We start from the raw sequence: 13,162 nt of genomic DNA, 5'->3' as shown, positions 1-13,162 counted from the left end.
CTAATTTTTGCAGTGAAACCTTCAACTTGCGTTTTGGATCCAATCCCAACCAAATTATTTAAAGAAGCATTTCCTTTGGTTACTGCCCCCATTCTACATATAATAAATCAATCCTTAGTAAATGGATATGTACCACAAGATTTTAAGGTTGCTGTAATCAAACCTTCACTTAAGAAGCCTTCTCTGGATCCAGATGACCCAATGAATTATAGATCAATATCTAACCTTCCATTTTTATCCATAGTCCTGGACAAAATAGTGGCCATCCAAGTATGTGAGCATTTAAACACTAATGCTCTGTTTGAGGAATTTCAGTCTGGTTTTAGAGAGTATCACAGCACTGAAACTGCGTTAGTGAGAGTTACAAATGATATTCTCATGGCCTCGGATAAGAATCTTGTGTCTGTTCTAGTCTTGTTAGATCTCAGTGCTACCTTTGACACAGTTGATCACAATGTTCTTTTAGAAAGACTTGAACATGTTGTAGGGATCAAAGGAACAGCGCTAGGCTGGTTTAAATCCTACCTGTCTGACAGATTTCATTTTGTAAATGTACATGACAAATCGTCTTCATACTCCAGGGTTACTTGTGGAGTACCACAGGGTTCAGTGCTTGGACCAATTCTTTTTACTATATATATGCTCCCATTGGTAAAATCATTAGAAAGCATGGGATAAACGTCCACTGTTATGCTGACGATACTCAGTTATATTTATCCATTAACCCTGATGAACCTAATCGGTTAGGTAGATTACAGGCTTGTCTTGAGGACATAAAAAATTGGATGACTCTAAACTTTTTGCTTTTAAATCAAGACAAGACGGAAGTTCTCATCTTTGGACCATAAATCCAGAAAAGGAAATTGCTTAGCCAATCACCTGACCTGAATGGCATTACATTAATCTCCGAGAACAAAGTAAGGAACCTTGGTGTTATCTTTGACCATGACATTCAAATCCCAGGTTAAACAGGTTTGTAGGATTTCCTTTTTCCATGCACCTTCGGAATATTGCTAAGATTAGAAGCATCCTTTCCAGGAGTGATGCTGAAAAACTAGTTCATGCATTTATTACATCAAGACTGGATTACTGTAATTCATTACTCTCAGGAAGTCCACAGAATGTAGTTAAAAGTCTTCAGCTTGTCCAAAATGCTGCAGCTAGAGTTCTGATGAGAATTAAAAAGAGAGATTATATCTCTCCTGTCTTAGCTTCCCTACATTGGCTACCTGTTAAATTCAGAATAGATTTTAAGATCCTTCTTCTCACATAAAAAGCTCTTAATAATCAAGCTCCATCATACATCAGTGATCTGATTGTTCCATACGTTCCTAACCGAGCATTTCGCTCTCAGACTGCAGGTCTACTGGTGGTTCCCAGAATATCTAAAATTAGGATGGGAGGCAGATCTTTTAGTTATCAGGCTCCTCTCCTGTGGAACCAGCTCCCAGCCTTAGTCCATGAGGCAGACACTTTGTCTACTTTTAGGCTTAAAAATTTTTTATTTGATAAGGCCTATGGTTAAAATCTGATGTTAGCCTAAATCTGGACAAGTGGGGAGTAGAGGGAGGTGGAGTGTACAGTCGGTAAAGACGGCTCTCCCTTGTCCTGACTCCAACATGCCTCCATCTAAATAGGATAGATTATCATGAGTTATCTCTGTAGTTATGCTGCTATAGGCTTAAGCCTGATTTATGCTTCTCCGTCTGCGTCAGTGCGGAGACACGCAACGCCATTATCTGTCCTTGCGTAGGGCTTCGGCAGGCACGCAAGTACGTACGGAGTCGAGCCCACTTTTTTAAACATCCGTCGAACGAGACGGATTACGCAAGCTTGTGATTGGTCAGGACGCAGCTGTTGTTTACAGCGCCGCCATTGCAAAGAGAGCCGAGTTTAAGTAGCGGCAGACATGGAGAAGCTTGAAGAATACCTCGCGAAAAAACTCTAAAAATATGAATGTTTAAATCCCGTGACTGGAGGAGTGAAAAGATGCGCAGCAAGCGTTTTATTTGTGGACGGAAATGACAGGAAACGTGGGTTTAGAGGTGGGGAGCGCATGAAGAGGTGGGAGAATGCGAGACAATGTCCGTGTTAAAAGTCTCTTATATACCCAAAAACACAATATAAACACACGATCTTGGACCGATACATGACAGGATACCACAGAACAGCGCTGCACCCTCTGTTGTCCTGCCCGGCAATTGCTTTGCAACACTCTCCAGGAGACGGAGAAGCACGAGAGCAAAACGCTTCCGTCAATCCGTGCGTATCTGTCCCTTGCGGAGCTGACGGAGAAGCATAAACCAGGCTTTAGACTGCTGGAAGATACACTGACCACTTTTCACATTCTACTGCTTTCTTCCACAATCTGCTCTTTAACTGTATTATTTTCTGCAATTTCAGCTGTTAACTTTATTTTCTCTCTGTTTTTCTCCCCAGAAGAAGCTACAACAATGTTCTGCTGAGCTGTGGTGGCCTCATGGAGGGGGCTATTGTCTAGCACACTGCTGCTAACCACTTAAACTTTCTCCCTCTCCTGATAATAACTTTTTGCTTTCCTTGACAGTGGATGTGCTACTACTAGTTTATCTGTTTAATTATAGATCCACTAGGATAAATATAATAAAGTTTATCTCTCACCAAATAGAATATTTACTAAGAAATCACAATATAACTATAGACACATTACTTTGTCTTTGTCTTTGTGTGTGTGTGTGTGTGTGTGTGTGTGTGTGTGTGTGTGTGTGTGTGTGTGTGTGTGTGTGTGTGTGTGTGTGTGTGTGTGTGTGTGTGTGTGTGTTTTCTCGATCCCCAGTGAGTCGTGGAGGATGGCTGCTTATACTGAGCCAGGATTCTCTGGAGGTTTCTTCCTGTTAAAAGGGAGTTTTCCTCTCCACTGTCGCTTTATGCTTGCTTAGTATGAGGATTGCTGTAAAGTCATTGACACTAGTCAGTGACTTGATGCAATTTGCTGGGTTCCTTATATAGGAAACATTTTTTCTGATTGGCTCAATGAACTGACCTGAATTGGAATGTTTATCACGTGAAATGCCTTGAGACGACTCTTGTCGTGATTTGGCGCTATATAAATAAACTTGAATTGAATAGAAGAAAACTCCCCAGTTACCACTAACTATCCTGTTTATTTATTGCAGATGGCTGCACTGATTATTTTTACATGATTTGTTCTGTAAAAGTTGGCATTTTTGGTAGTCTACAGTTTTTTTGTCAGTTTAAATTACAATTACAGAGGTAATTCTAAAATATTATGGATCATGATAAAGATCTATTGGAGGGGGGGGGGGGGGGGTTCAAAGGGGGCCTCGCCCGGGGAGTAATTCCATGTAGAACCGCCACTGGTTGTACCTCACGTGTGTTGGTCTCTTATTATTATCATCAAGCATAAAACCTTCATGTGTAGAGATGAACACCGGCGATCTGATTTATGTGCAAGTGTCTTAAGAATTCATAGCTGGTCTGATCCTTGGCGTAACTACGTACTGTACGAGCAGGAGGACACTGACATGAGCAAAAAGCAGGGACTACGCACACGCTCGAAACAACAACGCCAACAATAACAGCAAGAGCACCAACAACAACGTGAGAAGAGACGACATGCGGGTCAGGAAGTCCAGCGAACCACTGGCCTCCACTCGTGACTCCCGGGTAAGAGTCATACGCTCTAACCAGTCAGCCAAAGGGACATCCCCTTGGTCTAGTAGCCAGGACGCATGATCAATCGGGACGTTGTGACAGCACACTCACACTGTCACAATAGCAAATACTGAAAGTGGATGAACTTAAGAAGAAGGGAGTTTTGGACAGAAAGAGCACTGATGTTCCAGCTGGACTCACGAGCCACGAGGACAGACTGATACAGGGCAGCCACACTTTTAAGTAATCATCAGGTCTGACTGAAACAAGCCCCCACAATGCCGCTCAGAAAATGGTCCCAACCCGGAAGTAAGAAAAATTGCAGTTCCACCCTCATCCGCTGGGGGCTGGTGCCAGAAGCGAGCAAATCCTCATTGACTCCCATGTTGAAAATGCCGATTTCACAGCAGAAATAAACATGTTTACAGCCTGGTGCCAAAACATGTTTTTTGTCTAAATTATCTAGTTTATACTCATGACAACTCTGAGGGGGGTGAATTTTTTTCTCACTCTTCTGTTTAAGTGTATTGAAAGCCTAAAATTCTGTATAATTAATGAGCATCCGACACACGTGACCGCCGCCTCAGACCCACGTGACCACAGAGCTAGCTCCGTGGAAAGGCCTCAGTACAGCCTCGGCCCCTCCTGGAAGCTGTTTCGGGATTTTGAGTCTCTGTGCTTGTGAATTCTGTTTTGGATATTATTGGTGCAATTGTTGGACAAAATGACTTGCAGTGGTATTAATTGCACTAATAGAGCGTCCAAGGAGTCTCCACTTCATTTTTTTCGGTAAGTTAAAATCTATATTCGTATTTTATGTCACTGCTGCCTTTAAACTAGCTGAGTTTACCGAAGTAGCTAGCTAACCATCAGTTTAACATGTAGCATTTACTGTTTAACCATGAAATTTAAATGTAAAATACGGTAAAATAATTAATAGGGCATATTTAGATGGGTAATATGGTAAAAGATCAAAATGGGTTGAAATATGACGGAGCGCTAAGAGGGAGACTTCTGTGTCCATTCTTCCACCCGGTAATCCCCAGCGGTCAGGCCGGGCAGCCTGACCGATCCGGCGCCTACTTGCTGCGCCTAGCTGCTGCGTGGTCTGACCGCTCGTGGAGTTTTTCATGTCTGACTTTAACCGCATCTAATACTGTATTATGGCGTGAGCGCAACAGCGACAACTTAATATCGATGTGTAAGCAGCCTGAGTGGTAGGGTGTTTTCATCTGAACCCTTAAAATCTCCAGCAGGCTTGGAGTGACACCTGTGTCCATTCTTCCATCCGGTAATCCCCAGCGGTCAGGCCAGGCAGCCTGACCGGTGCGGCGGCTAGTTTCTGCGCGGGCTGACCGCTCATGGAGCTCTCAGAGACAGATCTGACCGGAGAAATACTGCAGCTCGGTGAGAAGTCTATAGGGCATACAGCGTTTCCCTTAAATCCCACCGCCACGCCGACAAGATCCCAAGTTTCTTTGTTTTTGTTGGCGCTGTTTACCGAAGAAGCAGCGGGAACTAATATGTTGTCGCTTGTGATCACAGCCGGCGGGTAGCAAGTATGTACAGTCTATGATTTTACCTCTCCCTCCTGCAGTCTTCCCCTATTAAAATTTAAAATGTGTAACTTCATGTATTGGGATGAATGACTGATATTCATGTTAAACTCAAACGTTAGGCATTTAGGGGGAAAAAACAAAATAATAAACATTATACAGATGTCAAATAAATCAAACTGTAATTAAACAATATATTTTCAAAGTCTCGATTCTGGATAAAATCCAACAACATATGCTTTATAAATAAACACTACACATGGCTTTTACACACACACACACACACACACACACACGTTACATTGTGATTTCTTAGTAAATATTCTATTTGGCGAGAGATAAATTTTATTGTATTTATCCTAGTGAATCTATAATTAAACGGGTAAACTAGCAGTAGTACATCCAACATCAAAGAAAGTAAAATGTTATTATCAGGAGAGGGAGAATGATTAAGTGGTTAGCAGCAGTGTGCTAGATGATGGCCCCCTCCATGAGGCCACCACAGCTCAGCAGAACATCATTGTAGCTTCTTCTGGGGAGAAAAACACTTAGAGAAAAAATTAAGTTAATAGCTGAAATAGCAGGAAATAATACAGTTAAAGAGCAGATTGTAGAAGAAAGAAACCCCTAGGTTAAACTGGTCTGTCTACTGCATAATGCTGAACTCTAACATGTGTCCTCAGGGAAGGACCTGATTGGTGTCCAGAACCTGCTGAAGAAGCACGAGGCTCTGCAGGCTGAGATCACAGGTCATGAACCTCGCATCAAGGCTGTCACCCAGAAAGGAGAGACCATAGTGGAGGAGGGTAGAGCAGGTCTGGTCCTGACATGTTTCTGAGGTGTCTGCAGGTTCTGGCTCACTTTGTTTGGGTCCAGGTCACTTCGCTGGTTCAGAACCCTCGGCCCGTCAGAACATTCTTATCCACCACGTTCTAACACCAGACCTGTTAACCCGACAGCAACAAGTGGCTCCAACTGACGATTTGACCGGGAAGGAGCTGGTTCTGGCTCTGTACGACTACCAGGAGAAGAGTCCTGGAGAGGTCACCATGAAGAAGGGCGACATCCTCACGCTGCTCAACAGCACCAACAAGGTTCGTGTGCCCTTCACAGCCGAGGAACGACCTCCAGCTCAGAGCGAACATCTCCACACCTGCTTTGTGTTTGTGTGACTTTAGGTTGTTTTACTTGAACTCGCGTCTTTAGCTGAATGAGGATGGAGAGACGGGTCGGACCTGGAGCAGGTCGAGGTCTTGCAGAAGAAGTTTGACGACTTCCAGAAGGTCGGACTTTTCCTCCTCTCCGTCTTCCAGCAGCAGCTGTCAGATCAGCTCAGGTGATAATCAGCTGTGCTTTTGTCCTGCAGGACCTGAAGGCCAACGAGTCCCGCCTGAGGGACATCAACAAGGTGGCATCTGAACTGGAGTCAGAAGGTCTGATGGCTGAGGAGGCTCCTATGGTTCAGGCTCAGGTGAGCGTCACCTGTCTGCAGCAGCTGGTCCCTCTCACTTCCTGGTTTGTTAACTCTGCTCGTCTCTGTTTGTAGCAACAAGAACATCTGGGTTCTGCTCCTGGAAAGGTGCGTGTTGTCCTCCGCCTCCACCAGAACCAGACGTGGTGTTTTTGTTACCACTCATTTGTTTGTTTACAGGATGAAGCCGACTCTAACCCCGGCTTTCCACAGGAGCCGTCAGCAGCACGTTACTGCAGCAGCACGTCATAGCTGCTGATAGGAACCGCTGTGGTCAACAGAACCTTTTCCACTGGAGCCGTCAGCAGTGCGAGTCGGCCGCGTCTCAGGAGCAGCATGTCGCGGCCTTTACGCGCCGGTTCTATTTTCTACGCGCGACGCCTCTGAAACGGGTCAAGTTCGACATTTTTGGGGAAGGAAAGACAGGAAATCGGACGTGGAAATTGAGAGAAGCTACCGAGATTTTCAGAATAAAGAACGTACTGCCTTCCGGTTGCTTTAATTTTAAAAACAGTTACTAACTGTGCGGCCCCGTGAGAAGTTATCACCTAGCTAGCGGTCTCCTTTGTTTTTCAGGTCCGTATTGGCGATTATAAAATGGACAGAACATAAAACACAAACCATGTTGTAGTTTTCTCCTGCTTGTTGTTGTGTTTACTGACGAAGTCACTCGTGTGACTTCGTGCTCGGTCGGTGACAGCTGCTCCCCTGCTGCTTCGCGTCTCGTGGGAAGGGCCAAGCAGCAGCTTACGCGAGCAAGACGTGCTGCTGCAGTAACGTGCTGCTGACGGCTCCCGTGGAAACCCGGGGTAACACGGCGTCACCCTAGAAGGTGAGTTCATTCAGCTGATCAGAGGTCACCTCTGATGGCCGCAGTCACGGCCGACCGTGCTGACATCACACAGGAATTCAGGTGACCCGGCAGGCACCAGGTGCTGGTGAAAGTGGGGACATGTCAGCTGGTTGCCATGGCTACAGTTATCTTTATGCATCTGTATGACTGCTGACTGGTGTGTGTGTTTCCTGTGACCTTTGACCTCAGACCGTACGGTTGGGCGTTCAGACGACGGCTAACTTTAATTCCATCAAGGTAAGAGGAAGCTCTTCCCTTCCTGTCTGAGCGATCCGTCTCCAGGTTTCCTTGTCCGGCGTCCAGCCCGCTGGCGTCCACCTTCATCTCACTGGGTTTGGTTTCTCTCCAGGAGCTGAACAACTGCTGGCGCTCGCTGCAACAGCTGGCTGAAGACCGGAGCAACATGCTGGGCAGCGCCCATGAGGTGTAGCGCTTCCACAGGTACCCCGCACACTTATGCGCCGCTTACGGGTCAGTAGAGTTTGGACCCACACTCAGACGGAGTTCTGATGTCTTCTCAGAGATGCTGATGAGACCAAAGAGTGGATCGAGGAGAAGAACCAGGCCCTGAACACAGACAACTACGGCCACGACCTGGCCAGCGTTCAGGCTCTGCAGCGTGAACATGAAGGCTTTGAGCATGACCTGGCAGCTCTGGGTGATAAGGTCCGCTTCCTGATCGGTACCAGGACCCGGGTTGTCTCTGGAGACACGTTCTTCATGGTTCTGGTGACTCCACCCCAGCCGTTCCTGATCAGCAATCAGCGGGGTGCTTTCCTATTTAAGGTGGATGGAGGACACAAGTTGACGCCAGAAGATTGCCTCAGTTTTGGTAGTAACCAGCCACTCGTGTTACCTCTAGTGTTCCTAGGATTAATGTTATTTCGTAGTGTTTTTGCTCTTATATTGGATTTACCATTCTTCAGGATTCCTGTCGACCTCATTGGATACTGACCTCTACTCCAGGATTTGGATATTCAACACACGGACCTTATCACCAGCCTCCATAACCCACCTCTCATCTCACCCAGTGCCCCATCCACCAGGACGCCCCGCTTCTCTCCACCTCTGCTCCCTCTCCTGCGCTTCCCCCGGCTCTCTACCTCTCCCTCCTCCAGCCAACACATACACCCACCACAGTAAGTCTGCTGAACACCTCTGCCTGCCTACAATGGATTTTGAAACCAGAACCTAAGCTCACCTGTGTTCTCCCTCCTCCAGACGCTGAGCTGTTGTTGCAGTTCCAACCACAGACTTATCTGTGCACCTTAAGTTCCTCCTTATAAATAAATCATTTTTTCCATCAGTTTTTGGTCAGTGTTGTATTCTGCATGTCTTGGGTTAAGTACCTTCCTCCAAACATGACACTCCTCCTCAAAGAGCAAATCTGTTCAGCACATTCTGACAGACAGACCACCATTCTTCTGTCATGATGCTGTACAGGACATTTTTAGAGTTTTTCTTTTTAAAGATAAATAGGATTACATTTAAATAGCAATACTTTCACATTATCATTTTCCCACACTTCTGTATAACTATTTTGTTGTTTTTCAATAAAGAATGACAAATTATTTAAGTTTGGATTTGTTGCACACAAATATAGATCTGTAAAAAATATCTACAAAGCTAATGTTTACATAAGTATGATTGGGTTTTGCAATACGCCACTATTTTAGTAAGATTTTTAAACCAAGTAAAGTTAGTAAAGAACACATTTCTATTGTCTGCTAAGAAACTGTTGGGATTTAAAATGGGCCTGTTGTACAAATAACTTGTAAATGATTATTCCTCACTTTTGTCTTAACCAAAGAAATTCCAGTAATTGAGCAAAAACATTTATTTTTAACACTACATTTTATAAAACAGGGCGCAAAGTGTCGGCACATGTATGTATGTATGTCGATGGTCCGCCCCAACCGAACCAGGAGACACAGACGTCAGGGAGGCCAAGGTTGTCTCTGCAGCTCTCTGGGCACCACGCCTCACTCAGCTGTCTCCAATGATCCAAATGGCTATGGAGGAAAAAATAACAGGTTTGTCATAATTGTTTAAAGTACAAAACCATACATGAAGTGGTGAGACAGGTATGTGGAATTTACACTTGCTGCTTTGTGTAGCTGATGTTGGAGACACACAGGCTGCCATGGTGACCTTTTAACAGATCTAAGAAAAAAATGAAAATTAAAAACTCCAAGACCTCATGTCATATTTACTAATCAGCTATGGCTGATTTATTGTTTGGATCACAGTGAGTTACACTAATTCTAATATATTTTTATTTCTATTATACATACATACTTTTTAACTGTTATTTTCACATGACTGTTATCAGGCTCTCTTGTTCTGGTTCTCATGATAATTCCGTGTCTTCCAGTAAGTTATCTTGTGCTTACTTCATCTGTAGAATGTCTCTTTACTTTTGGTAAATTGTACTGAGTCCAGAATAAAGACTAGTTGGCTGTACAAGATACAAACAAGTATTACATTTTGGAAATATATGAAATGTATTTAGGCTGCTAATTTAGCTCGAATACTAATAACTGCCATATTTTCCGGACTATAACTCGCACTTTTTTACATATTCTGGCTGGTCCTGCTACTTATACTCCAGAGCGACTTATATAACAAAATATGTAGGCTACACCGCGCTGCTGCGGGCCGACTCCGACCCACACAAGAATGAGTTCCCCTGTCCCGCTGGGAGGGTTTCAAACACTGCCAGCATCTGTTAGAGCCTGTGGCGGGGTGCTGAGGGCCGGGTGTTGTGTCAGAACAGCATACCTGTCAGAGGAGCATACTTGCAGATAATGCGCATGTGCGCACATGCGCATTACTCGACAACTCCGGTACGTTTTACAGAGGCGTCAGATGAGCATACGGACTAGAAAAGATCGGCGAAAAAGTGAAACTACGACTAAAATGTAAGTAATTCATTTATATTCTTTAATGTTAACACATTATTTGATATATTTTGTACTTTAGTCACAGTTTTCAGTGTGCAGTGCATTTTTTTGACTGCCAATTTCTGCACGTAATTTAATCGCTGATGAAACAACTAAACTTTGATGCCTGAACGTCATGTAACGGCTATGAAACATATTAATAGTAACAAGAAGTAAAAAAAAAACAATACAAGACCAACAATTATACAGTCCGTGAGGAAATTAAAGTCAGCATTTTAAAGACGAAAGGGGCTATTTTAATAGATTCATATAATATGAACATGTTTCTAATTCCGTGTTCCTCCTGAAAAAGTTTTGTTTTTGACTAGAAATATGATTAAATAACATGTCTGACTACTATGTTAGTGAGTTTTTTATACTTTATTTCTGCTTGCTTAAACTATTTTGCTACTTGTTTAAAAACGCAGGAATGTGATTCAAAACTACAAACCAGGAAGCAGAAAAATATCTAGATATAAACCAACACATAAAAAGATTTGTCTCTGTTAAAGTGAAACATGTTAAAAACCATATTTCTTTTATGTATCTACCCGTAAATCATAATTTTGTAAGGAAGCACACAGATAAGAATGGTATAAGTATGGAAATACCACACAGACAGAGAGGAAAGCTCTACAAAGAGTCATAAAGTCTGCAGAGAGGATCATAGGAATAACACTTCCTTCCATGGACTATGTGCACATACAACACTGAATTCCAATGTGCAGGGACTGTTGATCCGTGTGCAAATGGCAAATAAATGTCTTCAGTCTTGAGATAAGAAACATTTTAGAAGTAAAAAATTGTTTGAATGCTGCCTCGTCATATTTATAATAATTTACTTCCTCAACATGTGGTTGTTTTCAGTGTATATGAACATAATTGACTGTATAATTATTTTTTTAAATCAGAAGTTTTAATTTTCAAATTACTTCCTTGTTTTCATTTTTTACAGTAAAATGGAAGGCAGATGGGATGAGATATTTAATCTCCTTACCAAGGGTTCCTATCCGCTGCACTACACCAAAGGACAAAGGCAAAGCCTAAGGAAATATGCCTCTAAATTCAGCATTCATGGTAAGTTGTTAAGATTTAAGCATACATCACATTTTCTGATAATACGCCATATGACTAATGTGTAAATTCTTTCAATAAAGCTGGGGGTCTATTCTTTGGACCCTTGCCTAGGCGAAAAGCCATTAAATCAAAAGAGGAGGCTTGGACCAACTTTAGGGAAATCCATTCTTCAAAAATGGGAGGACACAGTGGCATTGTGAAAACTCGCAAATCATTGTGTTCTAAATTTTATTGGCATGGTATGACTGCAGACATTGAGAAATGGTATGTTACCTCATTGTTAGCAATCTCTAATATACAATATTTATAAATTTCATAAAACAAAATACATTTTCTAGCTGTCTGAATGTGACCATTGCCAAAGAGTTGGACCTCCACTGAAGGTAGTCGAAACACTGGATTGCATCAAGGTGACTGTCCATTGTAATTCTGTTGGTTTATTACTTCTATGTTACTTCTGTTCATAAACATTTAATCTATCACCAACAGGTATCTGGTGTGTGGGAGCTGGTCGGAATGGATCTGACAGGTCCGCTTCCCCAGACCCCTTCTGGCTACAAGTACATATTGACAGCAACGGATTATTTTTCAAAGTGGGTGGAGGCTTTCCCTCTGAAAACCAAGTCTGCAGAGGAAGTCTCCCAAAATTTATGCACGATTTTTTATCGGCATGGCTGTCCTCTGCGCATTCTTACAGACCAAGGGCGAGAGTTTGTGAATCAAGTAAGTTATGTTTAATATAAATTTTTAATTGGCCTAAAAGTCAAATCTGTAAAATAACTAATTATAATGTGCCTCATTGTTTTTTTTTAGATCAACAGCAAACTATGTGAGCTCCTTTCAATTGAGAGGAGTGTGACAGCAGCATATCACCCGCAGACTAATGGATTGGATGAAAAAACAAATGACAACATTAAACGGTGAGAAAACAATTACAGCAGTGTCTTGTTTTAACTTCTTTTGACAATTGCTTTGAAGCAAGGTTGAGAAACGAGGGCCCGGGCGGTATTCGATCCCCAGTCTCCCGGGTGAGAGTCATGCATGCTAACCAGTCAGCCAAACGGATCTCCCTTTGGCTGACTGGTTAGCATGCATGACTCTCACCCGGGAGACTGGGGATCGAATCCCGCCCGGGCCCTTGTTTCACCACCTTGCCACAGCTTAACATGTCCTGTATTTGTACTTTGTAAAGTTAGGTCTCAGACTTCACTGAGTTAAAATAATTTGCATGTATTCATTCATCTATGGCTTTGTGACTAGAAAATGAGAATAAATATTTCAAAGATGTATTGAAATTCAAGTATTTCTTATTGAAGCATGAAACTCTTTTTTTTCTAGGGCCCTCAGAAAAGTTGTTAATGAAAGGCAGGATGATTGGGATCTGTATCTAGATGCCACTTTGTTTTCACTGAGGTCCAAAATGCACACCACAACAAAATTCTCACCATTCTACCTAATGTATGGAAGAGAGGCAAGGTTCCCATGTGAACTTCCTGTTGAAATGCCGGTAAGAGTCTGCCTGTCATGAGTTATGTTGGAATCTTCCTTTGTACTAACATATTAATATACATGCAGATTTTGTAAATACTTGTAATCGTTTTCAGACATA

This window comes from Nothobranchius furzeri, chromosome 5, assembly GCF_043380555.1.
Source record: "Nothobranchius furzeri strain GRZ-AD chromosome 5, NfurGRZ-RIMD1, whole genome shotgun sequence".
Lineage (NCBI taxonomy): Eukaryota > Metazoa > Chordata > Actinopteri > Cyprinodontiformes > Nothobranchiidae > Nothobranchius > Nothobranchius furzeri.
This window is presented reverse-complemented; position numbering follows the sequence as displayed.